Source organism: Arachis duranensis, chromosome 6 (genome assembly GCF_000817695.3).
Source record: "Arachis duranensis cultivar V14167 chromosome 6, aradu.V14167.gnm2.J7QH, whole genome shotgun sequence".
NCBI classification, from domain to species: Eukaryota; Viridiplantae; Streptophyta; class Magnoliopsida; order Fabales; family Fabaceae; genus Arachis; species Arachis duranensis.
This window is the reverse complement of record NC_029777.3, coordinates 94,977,800-94,978,368: the sequence shown is the minus strand read 5'-3', so window position 1 is coordinate 94,978,368 and position 569 is coordinate 94,977,800.

Here is a 569-nt window from a genome sequence, read left to right as displayed (position 1 = left end):
TCCACCAACTTTTTTTTTTTAATCGGGTTTCTATATAATTAAACCAATTACTATTAAGAAGAACCTAATTAAAAAAAAATTAGTGCAGAAACCTAATTAAAAGAAAAAAAAATATATAGACCTAATTGAAAATTTCGTAAAACTATAAGAATCAACAAAGTAATTAAATCTCTTAATAATGTATATATGTAGAGACAGAGATAAAAAATTCAAATAATTCTAATTAAACCAGTTTGACTTGGCCATAATTATTGAAAGATAGTCCAATAATACAGGATCATGTCTGCTGATTTGAACTATCACTTTGAGTAGGCCATTCCATTCAGAAAGTCCATTATATAGAACCAATGCCATAGAGAATCTGTTTAAGAACGTCAAACCAAAACATAAAACAAACTATAACTAACGCTAATAAAGTGTGAGTTTGAGCTTTGCCACATTATTATAAGCAAGATTTTGACAAACAAATCAATCATTATAATGGAAAAATTAAGAGTTCAAAGATTTAAATATTTTAAAAAATTAATTAGAGTTGAATTTGATATAACAATATAATATATTTAAATATG